At 37.6% G+C, this 16,863-nt stretch overlaps 1 long non-coding RNA gene across 2 annotated transcripts in view; it reads right to left on the bottom strand.

Annotated features, from left to right (window-relative positions):
* The window catches only part of LOC138411435 (uncharacterized), a 27,618-nt gene extending 10,755 nt beyond the window's left edge, over positions 1-16,863 (bottom strand). Inside the window, exon 1 of one of the 2 annotated variants that reach the window (XR_011244080.1) lies at positions 16,494-16,863. This is a non-coding gene — a long non-coding RNA (uncharacterized lncRNA). Of the gene's footprint in view, positions 1-15; positions 2,728-16,493 lie in introns of those variants that run through there. The other variant, XR_011244079.1, reaches the window with a different exon arrangement.

Below are 16,863 nucleotides of genomic sequence, written 5' to 3'. Positions count from 1 at the left end.
GCAGCGTGGACTCACCTGAGGCGGAGCGTGTGGAGAGAAAGAAGAGTGTAGAGACGAGAGCTGCTGTGACCATCATCTCCTCTGATGTATTCCTAAAGGTTCTGTTCTGTGTCTGTGCTGCTACTGAGCGAGTACCCTGTGCAGTTTGTGGATCGTCTGACTCTCTCGCTGGAAACCAGTGGTTTTAGCAACAAGCGGGGCATAGCCAAATATGGAGCGTCCGGCCGTGGCGTCACCAGACTGACACAGCCACAGTATTGCAAATTACTATACAGCATGCTGTCCTGCTGAGGTCATCCGCCACGTAATCAACCTTACTGATGTATTATTAGTTATTATTGTTATTCATATTATTGTTGTTATTATTATTGTTGTTGTTGTTGCTATTGTTGTTGTTATTATTATATCGGCGTTTTGGTCAGTCAGCATATAATTATTGGACACCAACCAATCACAGCTATGAAATCAGCTCTATTCATTCATTCATTCTCTCACTTCACCTGGCAGATTCTTTGAAATCAAGTGAAAGAAAGAAACATGGAACATCTGTAACAAATTCCAAGTAAGTAACTGAGGCTGATTTCAGAAAAACCATTGTTGCAACAAAGTCCTCAAATTACAATGCATGCTCCAAATCAAGGGCTTCTATTACCTCAACACAAAAGGCCTGATATAACAAGTTTTCTTGTTCTGTGAAGGTGAGAGACAGTTTATAGGCCAACGTTAAACAATAGTCCACCTGAGTCGCAGTGGTTTCTGTGAATATTTCTGCTACCAACACCTGAACTCTTCTTCAGTATTCAACAGTTCAACATTCATTCCACGCTGCTCTACAACCCTCACAGACAAAAGAGATCAAATAATCAGGCACATGCAAAAACTTACATATTGCAACCTTGTAATGGTTGACTTGTTATTTTTAGTGACACTGTTGCGGTGTAATGTTCAATAACATGATTCAATCTTGTGATTGAATTAAGTTTCCAAGTGTTAATAATTCAATCATATGTATTTTCCAAGTTGACAAAACTATTACACTTGAATTCGACCAGGAACATATCAGATGCTATTATATTCCACTGTTTAAAAAAACAAATCCAGGTTTTTAAAAAAAAAGGTGGTTTGTGATAAACAACACAATAGTTTCCCCCCAGTATTTATTGTATGCAAAATAATTCATTAGACTTATTTATCTCAAAATGAGTTTTTCATTTGGCTCAATATTTATATATTTGCTTATTATTTTAATTACCACAAGAAGTTTTAAAAAGATGTAACAGGTGGTGAATATGTTTCATGACAGATTTATAAAATTTTTAATTTGGTTGGTCAATGTTCAACAGACACAAAGATGTTGGTAATGTGACTCAAACCGAGAGGTATAGTAGGTTCAGTGTCGTCATAGTGGGAATGGAATGGATGACATGCTTCCCGATGGTATGTTGACCATACATCCCTTACTACAGCGTGAGAGAACCTAAATATTCTAGAAGCTTACAAGCTCTGACCAGGTTGATGGCATCATCATGTCTCTGCAGAGGACATTAGTCAGGACTTCCACTAAGAGCTCAAGTGGGTGATCTGGAGGTCTATTCATAGACTGAGTGGTTTAGAGTTATATGCTTGCAGACATACAGAGACACTGAGAGTGAGTTTGGACTGTGGTATGTTAATAGAGAGGTTTATACTGTGTTAACCACAGTTAATATTCCATGTTACTGATAGGGAAGCCCTCTGTTGTTTGTTTTTGCTCTCATATGTACAGGGTGGCCTGCCTTTTCAAATCAGTCTTACTACTACATTACTTCACCACACACGGTAACCTGTTCAACAATGTAACTGTAATAAAATCTCTGCAAATTCAGTTTCACATGCAGATTAAATCAAGTGAAACTATCAGCAGGAAGGTTGGAATGCATGTACAACACTATAGCTTTGTGAGATGATTAGGAAGGACTGTCAATGATTTGTAGCAAATTTCAAAGCAGAGACAGTGGTTGTTTAATGTAGACGGCAGTTTTTCTTCCCATGGAGTTGGCACATGTGGCACTTTGCCAGAGCTCCTCCCCCTGCCCCATTATCCTCCTAGTCCCACAAGCCCCCCCACCCCTGGCAGTGAGGGGCCTGGCTGTATTACAGTTCACCGTGGCTTGAATACCAAGGAACACTCTGAAGGGAAGGACTGAATCCAAATGACTAAATGAGTCCACCAACTGTTAACACAGGATAAAGCTTCAGGAACACATGCACACATACCTGCACACGCACACATTGTCAAGAAAAGCAACAACAGCAGAGTTTAGTGATCTGTGTTGATGGGTGAGATTAAATTTAAATACCAGAGAAAAGCTTAATGCTCCCAGACCCTGGTGAATTATGTAATTCTATTTCAATTTCTCCCCCCAAAAAATCTTACCTTTATAGTACTGACTTCAGTGCAGCAATCAAGCATTCACTTGGCTCTGTGGTCTTGGCTCTTGCTTCTTTAGTCTTAGTCTTAGTGAACTTTATTGTCAACCAAACAATGGAACAGGTCACAGAGGATTCAAATTGCGTTTCCCCATACTCCAAATGTGCAAGTAATATATAACACACAACTTATAACAAACAACAAATAGTGCAAACAAACAACAACAATGGAAACAACATATACAGACAGACAATGGACCTATAAGTTGTATAAGAAAAAATAAATAAATAAATAAAATAAAATAAAATGAAAATAAAATGAAATTCACAGTGTGACAGAGTGTATTCATGACAATAAAAGTAATTTTTCTTTTTCTTCTTCTATTCAAATTTTGAGGTATGTTATCAAGGGGCTATAATGAAGATTCAACACGGAAAAGTGCAAAGTGTAAAAAGGGTGGTAAGGGGGAGGTGCAGCCATACAGTATATCTGGGTGTCAAACACTGTTGGATCCACCTGAGATTTATTTTCCTTTTATTTTCAGTGTATAATCTTCAGCAGTCCTTTTCAACTGCAGCCCATTGGGCCAAAGTGTGTTTGGGTTCTGAGGGTTCTGCTTCCCCCTCAACACAATAGAGGTATTTATCACAATATACAGTACAGACAAATCCAACAACAACTCTTTCTGGGACACTTTACATCCCTTAAGTCCCTGTTACTATAATCAACCAATTGCAGACTACTTTTATTTTCTGAATCTGAATAATGCTTTAGAAAGTTTCTCCAAATGGTCTTTAGAGTGAATATCCTTTCACAGCCAATGTGTCTCATCCATCTATCAGTTTATCAAATGAGTAAAACCAGAGGTGGGAAGTAACAAAGTACAAATATTTCATTACTGTACTTAAGTTGATTTTTCAGGTATCTACTCCTTAAATTCTCAAAACTGGCTCGTTACTTGTTTCAACCTCCACGGATGACAACACGACATAAGAAAACACATCAACACAGAGAGGACCTCAGAGGACCTCACTAAACCATCCAATCTATGGTAGTGACAGGTGGTGTGTACAAAGGGCAGGGACTTAATCAGCCCGAACACATTCCACATCCATTTATTCCCTGTAGTCTTTATTATTCTGTCTGAAATTTGGCAGCAAAACTAGATGTGTGTCCAGTGATTTTTTTTCTCAGTACCAGTTCTGTGTAGGTTGATACCAAAAGAGGAAAACTATCCTATATCCTAGAAAAAGCATTGTGTATCATTATATTAAAAATTAATTTTTACTTTTTACTCATATACTTGAGAACATTTCAGAGCCTGTACTTGAGTTAAGGAGTTGTATCAGTACTTTTACTTTTACCAGAGTCTTTTTTTACTCAAGTATCTGTATTTCTACTTTAGTAAAGAATGTGAGTACCTTTGCCACCTCTGAGTAACACAGTGTAATGTGTAAATATGCAGTGACAACCTGAGCTACTGTCCCGAGATGAGAAGTTCAATGAAAGGTTTCACAATGAACTACACTGGCCATGCTCTTTCTGCAGATTTATTGCAGAGTTTAAACAGCAACATGGATTTGTTATTATGTTCAGTTAATAATGAAATTGCCTTTACACCACAGTGATGGACATGAATTGGAAAGAGAGAGAGCTGAGGGAGAGTTCAAGACAATAAGAAAACAATTACTCTTTCTTAAGTAATTATTCACTGACAAAAATGATCACCTCCGATAAAATGTGAAGATCGATACCTAACACCATAATTCTCACAAAGTCATCAGGATTAATTGTTCTCTTTAAATTTACCAGCTGGGGGCAGATGTTTATTTAACACTGTGCCATCCTCTCTTTTTATGTTGTTGAAAGATAAAAGGATATTAAAATTTCTTCTGTCATTCTATTGAGGAAATGTCAAAGACAAAGGCCTGTGAGGCTGGGCGTCATCCAGCACTTCCTGTTTTGCAAACTTGTTACTTATGGCATATTTACCAGGAGCATAAGCCTGCATCCTCTAAGAGAGGATGTGGTCATCTTAGTATTTCATGTAAATTAATTGGCAAGTCACGGGTTCTTAAATATCTATTTACAACATTAAACAACTTCACAATAAACCTTTGAATAATATTGACAAGCTGCGGGAATGGGGATTGTCTGTCTAATGGAAGGAGACAGTGTGTAAACTGAGGTCTGCTGGGAGTCAGTCAGCAGCAAGTGCCCAGTTGACCTTCTTATCTGCTCAGATAGCTGGTAAGAGCCAAACACAGGTTTCACATTCCTGTGATGGTAGACAGCTTGGGCATATATGGGGCAGCTACTCACACAGTCCTCATACAGTGCCAGCAAATTTATCTCTGCCTTTATTCACACAAGCAAGACATGGATGCCATTAGATAAATAAAACCACTTCACTTTCACCGTCCTGCAGCTATTGGGCATACAGGTCGATCTGGTTTGATTACAAGCATCGCTGCTGAACAGAGGAGCCGATGGTTTGGTCAAACAAAGGAGATGGAGCAAGAGGAAAGTCAAACACTTCTTTCTGTAAGTTTAATTCAGATGGACTCATTAGTACACATCACCTGATTGACATGCACAAATGAGCAAAGAACATAGGATAATCTGTGATCTTATAACTCACAGCCCCCTCCCACTAAGCATGCACAGGTATATATTACCCTTCTGTAGTTCCACTCAGTGGAGGAGACATCCTGTCCTTTTGTTTACATGTTCTGTGGATGACCCCCCCCCCCTGTGAGATCCCAGTTGTTTGATCCCAATCAGAGATACAACGAGATACCATAAAGTTGTGGTTTCTCAAGGCCATAAAACTCAAGTCTCTTAAGCCACCATCGTAAACCTTAAAGTTGCCCTTGGTCAGTCCTCGACATACAGTACATGTCTGCTCATGCAATTATACATACACAAATGTAACATTTCCATTACAGTGCTAAAAGTGTTATAGCTGAGCAGGGATCAGTGAGGATGAGGTCGTATTTAAAGGGACCGCTTTGGTGAGAGAATGGGCTGTGATTGGTGAGTGACTGACGAGCACCCATGAACCTATCGGTAGCTGAGCACATGACTCTGTGTCCTGCATGAACTAACACAATGCTTCATTAGTCGCTATTCAAGTTCAGGATTTCCACAGTGACATTCTCACTTTAAACTTAATTTAAGGTATCTCAAATTGAGGCAAATTAAAGCTGACCTTGAATTATGATCAGTCACAATCAAATTGTCATATATCACAAATCATAAACTGGATTTATTCACATAATTAATTATGGATAAAATTACAAAGTATGTTGCAGAAATCTGGAATGGATATCTATATCATTGAGTATTGTACAAGAAGACAAGTAAATTATTTTTAAATAAACAGCATGGAACTAGTACATGTTGTATCATGCAGGACAGTTTTATGGCCTCTAGAAACCACAACTTTATGGTATCTCATTGTATCTCTGATTGGGATCAAACAACTGGGATCTCGCAGGGGGGGGGGGGGTCATTCACAGAACATGTAAACAAAAGGACAGGATGTCTCCTCCACTGAGTGAAACTACAGAAGGGTAATATATATCTTTGCATGCTTAGTGGGAGGGGGCTGTGAGTTATAAGAACACAGATTCTCCTATGTTCTTTGCTCATTTGTGCATGTCAATCAGGTGATGTGTACTAATGAGTCCATCTGCAGATGCTGAATTAAACTTACAGAAAGAAGTGTTTGACTTTGTGCTTGTTTCACAGAAATTGCCACCACAGCACAGAGTACAAACACGGTTGTGGTAAATCATCTTAACCGAAGTACCTTGCCTGCTACGCCCACTGGGGGGTTCTGCATATGTTCCCTGTTTTATCTTAGCACGCTGCTCGGCTAACCAGGGAACATCCAAAGAATGGAGCCTTCAGCGCCAATCATAACTGTGTCCCCATTTGCAACAAATGGGTAAATCATAACAAAGGGTTCCTGACTGAACTCGGAATTAAATGGTTAATATCTGAAACTATAATAGTTCAACTGAATTGTAGATATCTAATGTTATTTTAATGCTACCATTACCTGTCTTGACATGTACTGTAGATGTTTGAGAGAGTGTCTGAGCCAGGGACAGTAGACATCACTGAGGTTCCATCAATAAGGTGAGTATTGAAACACATGATATTTTACAATATACTGTGATGTAGATTCTCAGAAAGTTACAGAAATTTGTGGGGAAAAATTGTTTACAGATGCTATGAATGTCATGTTAATTTCTGACACTCAGTTCACATTTATAGAGTTGGCTTGTTTTGTCAAGAAATCATCCATGTAAAATAAAAGAACATGGAACAAATTATTTATCATGTATTGCTATATTTCTTTCTTTACCATTTTCACATTCAGTATGGCCAGAGGAATTATGTTTTCAGGTTGTCCATCCATCTGTCTTGCCCATTCATATGAATGCGATATCTCATGAACAACTACGTTATGTTAGTCAAAGGTCAAAAGGTCAAGCTCACATGACTTTGCATTGTTTTGAATACAATTTATCAGGATTGTCCAAAGGAAATATCATTACATGTGGCACAAACATTCATTTCGACTCAATGATGACTTGAATAGAATTCAGTTGTCAAAGATCAAATGGCAAGGTCACTAGGACCTCACAAAGTTCACTTCTTGCCTTGTAAATGTGATATATCTGAAATGCCTTCAGGGAATTCTTTCACATTCACATGAATTTGGGTTTCATTTTGGTAGCCAAATGTCACAGTGTTCTCACAAAGTATGTAAATATTTTTCCTTAAATTGATATCTAAAGATCAGCTCATGGGAATGTCATCAAACTTGGTAAAAATATTAACTTCAATTCAAAGATGAAGGATTGTAATTCCCTTCGAAGTTAAAAGTCAGAGTAACGTCACTGTGAATGTGATATGTTAGGACTGTCAGTAGGGAATTTCATTATATCTGGTAACTTGGACTGCTTGAGGGAATTTCTTGAGATTATATCAAGGAATAAAGTGATTGAACAGAGTAAGGTATTGAGATGAATCGCATATGATTCAGACTTCACACCAAACACAGCAGATAGTAGATTCAGTAGATGGGACGCGGGACCAGAAATATTTTGGGAACTTTTAAAAAGAAGAACATCAAAAGTTTTCAGGATCTAAAAAATCAGTATGGATTAAACAATCAAGATTTATACAGATATCTACAGATGCGGCATTATATGGAGCAAACTATAACAAAGTTTAATTCAGATGAGCCTGAGTCAGGAATCATTAAGTTATTCATCTCAGCATATGATTCAGACCAGGGAAAGAAACTAATCACAAAACTATATAAAGAAGTGGAAAGATTAAAGGGTAACAATATGACATATATAAAAGAAAAGGGGGGAAAAGAGGCTGGGTGGCAGTTATCAGAGGAGGAATGGGACAAGGTAAATGAAGGACAGTGGAAAACAACATGCTTCCTCTCATGGAGAGAATATGGTTGGAAGAACATTGTAAGATACTTTATTACACCAACACCAGAAATCTCAAGACACACGATGTTGGAGACTGTGTGGGGAAAATAAGGCCAACCATTTTCATATCTTTTGGGGATGCCCTTGTATTATACCTTTTTGGCAAGAGTTAAAGAAGAGTATGGAAACAATTCTGAAAGTGCAAATTCCACTTTCATTTGAAGTTTTATATTTGGGAAAAGAGAACCAGGAGATTAAATATATATTTCGAATAATGGTGGTGGTGGCTAAAAAGGCCATCACCAGAAAATGGCTAAAAAAAGATCCACCAAAAATAGAGGATTGGGTAGATGTAATGCTCGATATATATAGAATGGAGAAGCTGACTTTCTCAGCTAGACTAAAATCATAAACTTTTAAAAACTACTGGGAAAACTGGATTGATTTTGTGTCTCCATTGAGAGCAGACTTTGTGCAATAAGGACAGTGTGTATTGCAGAGTGTTGACCCCCTTGGTTCAGGCTACAAACTTGTTTATTGTTCATTTATTGATTTGATATGTTTACCCCAATCAGGAGACAAAGAACAATGCAGGAGAGGTGTGAAAATAAGGACAAGAGTGAAAAAGCGGTTCATTTTACTTCACATTTACTCTACTGTAACTTTACTTGAGAATGCATGTCCAATTATGTCTCTGCTCTGCGGTGGAAGTATAGGAATGTTTTATACTGTTGTAAAATTATACACATTATGTAAAATATTGATGGAATATTGATATGTGGAATCAATAAAAAAGATAATTGAAAAAAAAAAAAAGCTCTGGGTGTTGCAGGTCAAAAGATCAAATTTGGGGCCTTTTGGGTTCAAATGTCTGGTTAGGGTAACTACACATGGCTCTTACTGCTGCTGGTGTTAGATTAACTTTTTGAACATAAAAACACAAGAATAAACAAAAATACTGTTCTCTAAGTGCTGCAACTGTCAGTAAACATTACAACCATAACATGAATATGCTCTAGTATTAGAATATGAGAAATGTAATGTTACTCTGCTACTTCAGCTAACTTGCGGGAGGATGAGGTCGTATTTAAAGAGACCACTTTGGTGAGAGAATGGGCTGTGATTGGTGGGTGACTGACGAGCACCCATAAACCTATCGGTAGCTGAGCACATGACTCTGTGTCCTGCATGAACTAACACAATGCTTCATTAGTCACAATTCAAGTTCAGGATTTCTATGATGACATTCTCACTTTAAACCTCATTTAAAGTATCTTGAATTGAGGCAAATTAAAGCTGACCTTGAATTATGATCAGTCAGAATCAAATTGTCATATATCACAAATCATAAACTGGATTTATTTTCATAATTAATTATGGATAAAATTACAAAGTATGTAGCAGAAATCTGAAATGGATATCTATATCATTGAGCATTGTACAAGTTACATTGTACAAGTACATGTTCTACTGAATAAGGGATCAGCCACTTGCTATCTGTAAACCCCCAACCCCCAAGTGAATCTCCTTATATTATGCTCGGTGTTGTTTGGGCAAAGAAAAAATTAAAAGAAAAAAAGTCTAATTTTTGCATTTTAGCAGGTGCTCTTAATAAAAATGTTCCCTTTTTAGCACCATGCATCTTATCCACTGAAATATCCACACTTACATCACTGATATAAACATATACCTATTGAGATTTAATTAAAGTAAATGGAGAATTAAAGGATTACCTCCACATTTGCTATGGTTTGAGATACTGCTGCTAGTGCGACATCTAGTGGCAGTGAATATCGCTAATGAATATCATATGTACATAAACACTCTCAGAGGTGGGTAGTAGAACCTGTGGTGAACTTCAGCTGACATAAAAACTCAAAAGCTTTAGTTTGTCCAGTTTGGACACACTCCTGATGTAAATATAAAGTATTTAAATCTAGCAGGGCCCATTCTGTTTAATCTGTACAATTTTGACAATTGCCCACTGGTGGATTATTTTATATTCAATTCTTGCCAATAGATCACTTTCTCCTTAGTCTTATACACTGGACCATCTAAGAAAATACTTCATTCAATACATTGTACTCATTTTCTTGTGGACAGTTTTTCATGCTCAAAAATCTTTGCTTTAACCCTCCGTTTAAGTGAATTGTTTTTTACTTTATTTGAAGTAAGAGTAGTTCAGTTAAAGAAGTCAAAGTACATTTCAGAACCTGTACTTTTATACTTTTACTTGGTTAAAGAAGCCGAAACAGTGGTTAAACTTCAGCTCAAGTTATTTTTAATACAAGTATCTGTACCTCTACTTGAGTAAAGAATGTGTGTGCTTTTATCACCTCTGCACACACATGCACACACACAGTGGATTTTTTTTAACAACAGGGAGACCACAACTTCGCAATAACACAACGATACCCACAAGCAACAGTTAAATTCGAAAAAACAAGCTGCAAAGCAACCAAACTCACGCCATGCAGTAGCAAACTGCCAATACAACTGCCTGGACACTCCAAACTATTTGTAGAGCAACACATAATGTCCTGAGCACGTACTTACATAGGCATCAGGACAAACACCATATGTTAGCTCTCAACTTGAACCCGGTTATGATGCTGTGGCAAGACTTTAGAGTACAGCATGAATGTACAGTACATGCTCAAAAACCTATGTGCTGGATTTTAAAAAGTCCTGCAATGGCAATGGTTCAAAAATTCCTCCACAGGGATGTAAAAGACTTAAAGTTATTGCAAATAGAACAGTATTTAGGTTTTGGGGTGGATTACCTTTCAATGGGGGATTTAGATGAACTCTTTCCTTTCAATAAATCCAATGATGTACTCACATTGTCTTTACCTTATATTAAAATGTGTTTGATGATCTGCAACATTGCTCAAAAAACATTCCTCTGTTACGTCATGCTGTCAAAAAATAACTTGATGATGTGAAGAGCTACTTGTTTCTCTTATCTGTGAAGATAGTTCTTGATAAATCTTTATAAGGCTATATGTTTGGAGTCATTGCTATGTGCATGATTGTATTATGCATGTTATTAATTATAATATTTTTGCACGGCACTAAATACAAACGATTTCTGCATCATCATGCCACTCTCAATTAACATACAGAAACAGAAGCAAATGAGACAGAACTGTGGTTGTTCTCTAAGATGTGATACAGTTACATTTTGTTCTGTTGTTGCCTTTTAACTGTAGTGCCAGTATGTATGACATGTGTCAGATCAGCCTATGTTGTGGTGGCTGGTCATTATCCTGTCTGGTTCATCGGCCATCACGGACCAACATCCTGTCTGGTCAACAGACTGAGGCCCCTGCTGAAGAAATACAGAGTCACTGTGTACTTGTCTGGCCATGACCACAATCTGCAGGTATGTAAGTGAGTGCACGCTCAATCATAAAAAATATCATGTGTACATAGATTCATCAAGGAAGTGTATCTCAGTGTGTTGTTATTTGTCTGTCTGTCTCTTTGACAGTTATTTATACTTTTTCATATCCCACTTATCACACTGTGTTTGAGAAGAGTATGTGCAAGATTGCCCCTCTCTGTACAGGAGGTGGCATTCACTAGTGGGTGCTACAAAGACTGTACTTGTTGATAGTTCAAAGCTAGTTTGCATCATTTTCTGGCACCAAGACTGGCATGTGCCCACATTACACAATCACAGGTTTTATACATTTCCAAAAATTAGAAACCATCCAGATAGTTATTGGGTTAAATTATACTTTGTTTCAACGGATATTACTGGTCAATATAATTAGTCATAAAGATGAAATCTTATTTATTTTATATGTTGACATATTGTTCCAGGAAGATGAGCATTTGTTTTTCCTGCAGTAGTATAACTTACAGTCCAACAATTGGCTTCAACTTATCTCAATGAAGTAAATGATTGCACAATGTGATGGCTACTGAGTAAAGACAGCATTAAGAATGGTACACTGTAAGCCTTATCTTCACTATGCAAGTCTGTATGGCACAAAATGACCGTAAAAAAACTAAAGTCACTGCACAACAGAAGCAGAAAGGGAGGGGGGATTGAAAAGATGGAAACAATAACATAGAATGATACACTGTGATGGAATATCTGGTAACTTCATCTACCACTTGTATGATATGGTTTTATATTTAATTTTATAATTACCTCAACATTATGAAGTGATCTGTGTGTCTGTAAAACACGTTGGAGCAAGAGGAATCTACTGTGCAACATGAGGGTTGCAGTCTAAGCATACAGATGTGTTGATTGTCAATATGTGTGTGTCAGTGTAAGAGGGAATCAATGTGCTGCATGAAGCCCTACAATGAAATAAGATTGGAAACAAGTGGTTGATATTAGAAAGTTCAATCAGGAGAGACTTTAACTTGACAGTTGAATATTTTTTTTATTTCTATGCAATTAAGTCTTTTGGCATTTTGACCCCTATGTGATGTCATCGGCATCAGAGGGGTTGATGGAGAAATAATTATGAATGACTCTGCTGGACTGGACCATGGCTTCGGATTAAACCGGAGGAGATTGGGTTGAAGGGGAGTTACAGCGGATCACTAATGACAACTGACTGCCGGAGAGAGGAGAAAGGATTTCAAAATTTGATCACAACCGCACGACTGGCTGGATGAGATTGTGGCAATATCTGAATAGCCATTCAAAATGCCCAAAATCAGCTGATTAATAAGAAGAAATATATAGAGAGAGATAGATTTGTGAGTAATTGAATATTTCAAATTTCAAATTTATATAGCACGGTATCACAACAAGCAGTTGTCTAAGGGTGCTGCACAAAAGTCCAAGTCCAAGAAGAAACACAAAATCCAACTTGTTCCACACCGAGCAAGCATGAGCAACAGCGGGGAGGAAAAACTCCCAGGTGTAAGAAACATCCGGCAGAACTGGGCTCTGTGTGGACGGCCTTTGCCAGGAACAGTTTATGAGAAAGTCTTCCTGAATTATACTTCCTACTTATACTGCGCAGCTTCATGTTGCAGCTGAATACCCCTCATCTTACCCTCCTCTTCCAAACATGAAAGAGAACCTGTGGCAGCCTTCACTTGTCATAAAAACTCACGGGAAATGTGTTTACCGCACAGAGCTGCCAACACGTATAGTCAGAAGTAATGGAATGCTCTAAAACTGAAGATATGATTACTGATATCTTTGGGCGATGGCATGTTACTATTAAGTGAAATATGTGTATATTCATAGTATTTTGTACTGTATGTAATGTTTTACACATGTAACAAAATATAAACTGTTTTATGTCTTTTGTTGTGCATTGTATTTCATGATGGAGGCCTCAATGTGCAGGATGAATTATAGCTCTACTTGCATACAAGTAAGTAGTAGAGCAATAGTAGAGCCAAGTAGAGCATTGTTAGGTTTGCAACCAAAACATCTGCTCTGCCATTTTCACTCAAAATTGGACCAAATTAATATTTGATTGTCATATTACTGCTTTTATTTGTTCAAGTTTTTATTTACTTGGCTTGCTTTTCAGTCAAAGCACTTCCGTTTTTTAAAGTGCTATATGAATAAAGTGTATTACTAGTAGTAGTATCAATATTATTATTATTATTATAGTATTCAAGTGAGTTTACTATGAGTGAGTGACGACAACAAGTTTCTGGAATCAGTGTGGGCGCCCATCTGCCTTGACTAGAGGAGAATAATGGAGGAGAGGAGAGATGAGTGGATAAGAGGGGAGAAGAGAGAGAGAGAGACTGTTGTTGTCATAAAAATATAAATATAATGAATAGTGATACATTGAGATGCAATTATATTATTAATAATAACAGTTTATCATCATCATCATAATCATAATATGGTGGTATTATTAGTAGTGAAATTTGGAGAGAGAGGGAGAGAGATAGAGAGATGGAAGCACAAACAATGGACTTTAGTTACATGAAGTAATATGATAAAAATATGGGGCCACAGGCACAGTTCAGTGCATGTTGGGAGTTGTAGAAGAAAATTGTTGTTGTTTTCTCTATTTCTTTTGATATTTTTATGCACCTTTCAAGTTCCTGCTTTTCTTCATGACATCGATCTTTGTGTTTACTGTATCTACTTTCCCAGGAGGATGGCTTTTGAGACAGCTTTCCTGATTACATGTTGTTATGGCCTGGCTGGCTGAGACCATAACAATAATAATAATACATGTATTTATACATAAAATGCAGCTAAAATGTATTATCATAGCAACAGGTCTTGAGTTGTTTCTTAAAACTATCAACAGAAGAAGCATGTCTGATGTGTGGTGGGAGTTTGTTCCAAACCTTTGGATAGCATAGCATAGGAAAGCATAGCAAGAGAAAGCTGCTTCCCCAAACCTTCTGTAGTTTGTTTTGGGGACATTGAGCAAGCCCGATGTAGACGACCTGAGGGAATGATTCGTAACATATTCCGATAAACAGTCAGAGATGTATGACGGTGCTGTACCATTAAGAGAATTAAAAACAAGTAAAATAATTTTAAAATCAATCCGCAGTGATGCTAGAAGCCAGTGTAAAGACACTAAAATAAGAGTAATATGGAATCTTTTCCTATTTCTCATTAAAACCATGGCTGCTGAATTTTGCAAAAGCTGTAGGCGATCGATGGATTTTTTCGGTAATCCTGAATATAGTGCATTACAGTAGTCCAGGCGAGAAAGTATAAAAGCATCAACTTTTTGTCAGTTTCCAAAGTGAGGTACAGTCTTACTCTTGCAATGTTTCTTAAATGATAAAAGGCAATCTTTGTGACATTGTTTATGTGTGGATTAAAATCTAGTCCTGAGTAACACCCAGGTTCTTTATTTTTGATTTGTTTTGCTGCTCCAACTTTGCCGATAATCTTTTGTCCTTGAACATCAGTACCAATTACAAGATTTTCAGTTTTATTTTCACAGGCAATTTAGAACTTGGTTTGGCGCATCAGAGTCATCTGGCACTAAATAAGGGAAGACACATGATGGATCAGATTTTTCTAACAAAAAGTAATTTTCAAAGAACTAAAACAAAAAAGAAATTCAACTGATAAGGCTGACAGGAACTGAATTCCAGACCAAAACAAGATCAAATTAATGCTACAGAAATCAAAACTCATCTGAATGGCAGGATGAGCATGGCTATTATTATATGAGGCAGTGGCCAGCTACCTCTACTTCACTGATGGCCCCCAGCTCCAGCCAAAGCAGGATCTTGCAACACAAGACACACAAGCAAGTATACCTAGGCAAGATGCTGAACCCCAAATTGCCCTTCATTGAAAAAAAAACTGTATGAATATGTGTGTGAATGGGTGAATTGCAAACTGTATTGTAAAGTGCTTTGAGTGATCATCAAGACTAGAAAGGTGCTATATAAATACAAACCATTCCCAAGCTCTCACATCACAGTGTGAATTCAATTTACTTGAACCCCCAATGCATACAGATATGCCACATCAGCAGGGGTGCTGAAGGTGTTTATCACATGACTTAGTGAATGATTGGAGCATAATTGTATAATAAATTAGCCTGTCCAGGAGTTCCTGGAGTTGTATTCACATTTATTTTCACTGAGACCCCTCCATCGGCAAAGAGATGAGTAGATAATGAGTGAATTTTCTTTTTGCGTTGAACTATCCATTTAAGTGATGATACAAAACCTAAACTCTGAATGTTGACCATTAGAAAGAATTGTACCGCCTTGTGTGATGTCTCTCCCCACTCTGCAGTGAGTAAAACACATCTGAACAAGCCACAACATTTTTATTCTTTCACAGAATTCCCCAAGCGGTCGACAGGTAACAAATGCATGGACTACTTTTTCAGCATTCTTTGAGACGAGATCTTTCTCATTTTCATATTTTGTAGGTGGAAGAAGGCTGTCCCAGAGGCTTGTTTTCATGTAACTCCAAGGTTCCCCACAGTAAAGCTGGGGGCCAGGCTTAAGCCATGCAAGATAACTGGGTTCAGACCTCTTTATATACAGTCTATGGTTCAGAAAATGTTTCTCTGAGACATTTAAGTACTTCTCTTTTGTTTGCCGTAAACCATATTATATTGTATGGCATCAAGATGTAATTATCTGTAGAAATGTCAGTCTGTGAATGTAACAAATGGTTTCATTTGAGGTTTAATTGATGGGTGCAGAATGGCCCTGAAACACGATATTTCCTTTGATTACTATCCTACCTCTACCTTCAGTGTGGCTCTTCATATTGTAGGCATGGACAAGGCTATTCTTAATTCTTGGTTATTTACCCAAATTTGTAAAAGACTATGGTTTATCTTTTCTACTTTGTATTTGTATTTTGGTTTTCTTACATGATGCCCATGGGTGATCATGACCATCTCATTGCTGAATATTAGTTGTGAAACCTTATTGTTGTTTCTATCTTGGCATAGAAATTGTGTTATCTCCCTGCTAAAATTTGTAGAATCAACAAAATGCATTCTGTCCACTTTACTCTTTGGATTGACTAAATGAAAATAATGAAGTTAATCTGGGTAACTTTACAGCTTTAACTATAACTGGTGAGATAGTAGTAATATGTGTCAGTTGTGCTGCTGCTGCTGCTTCAATCATTTAAGCTTTAAATACCTCGGGGTCCACTTCAGTGAGGACCTCACCTGGACATTAAACGCCACACAGCTAGTCATGAAGGCTCAACAGCGGCTGTACTTCCTGAGGAGGCAGAGGAAGTTTGGGATGACTCCTAAGATCCTCAGCAACTTCTACAGCTGCATCATTGAGAGCATATTGACCAGCTGCATCACCGTGTGGTACGACAGCACATTTACTATGGACCGCAAACGCCTGCAGAGAGTGGTGAAGACAGCAGAAAAAATCATCAAGAACTCATTCACATTTACCACTGCAGGCAGGGTTCACAGGAGAGCTGCCTCCATTATTAAACTATTTCCACTTTTACAGTTTACATTTACATTGCATACATTTGCACTGCTCAGTTTTGCAAAATCCTCACCCTATTCACCTCAT

Source organism: Paralichthys olivaceus, chromosome 9 (genome assembly GCF_024713975.1).
Source record: "Paralichthys olivaceus isolate ysfri-2021 chromosome 9, ASM2471397v2, whole genome shotgun sequence".
Taxonomy (NCBI): Eukaryota; Metazoa; Chordata; class Actinopteri; order Pleuronectiformes; family Paralichthyidae; genus Paralichthys; species Paralichthys olivaceus.
The sequence above is the reverse complement of the archived record's forward strand: the minus strand, read 5'-3'. Positions and strand labels throughout refer to the sequence as shown.